Source organism: Haliaeetus leucocephalus, unplaced genomic scaffold (assembly GCF_000737465.1).
Source record: "Haliaeetus leucocephalus isolate CR32 unplaced genomic scaffold, Haliaeetus_leucocephalus-4.0 Scaffold184, whole genome shotgun sequence".
NCBI lineage: Eukaryota > Metazoa > Chordata > Aves > Accipitriformes > Accipitridae > Haliaeetus > Haliaeetus leucocephalus.
The window spans coordinates 10,041,675-10,042,176 of NW_010972620.1; positions in this window are offsets into that span (position 1 = coordinate 10,041,675).

A 502-nucleotide genomic window follows, 5' to 3' on the forward strand; every position below is an offset into this window, starting at 1 on the left:
ACCCGCGCCTGCCCGCCCGCGCCCCCGAAACCGCCGCTCCCCGCCACCGGCACCTCCGGTAAGTGGCGCCTTACGGCGGGGTGGCTCCCGGGGGACCCCAGGACTCAGCCAGGACCCCCAGCGCCCGCACCCCGGACTTGGGGAGCCAGAGACCGACTTTGCAGTTATGTGTCGTGTGTGTGTGTCCCCCCCTTTCCCTGGCCCCCACGTCCATCGGGGGCCGGAGCCTTGCTCCGTACAGCCTGGGGTAGCGAGGGCTGGGGCGGGGGGCTTCGGCACCGGGACCCCCTGCACCTTTCCACGCCTGGGGGGCGCGGTGGTCTCTGGTAAACGGGTCAAAGCTTCGCAGTTTGTTATCCGGGGGGGTGCGTGTGTGTGTAACCCACCGATCTGGCCATTCACATCACCCCACCCCAGCTCTGGGCTTCGTTAGCCCCGGAGGGGGGGGGGTCTGCGGGGTGCAGCTGGGGGGGGGGTGCGGCTGGAGGCAGACCGTGGGTGA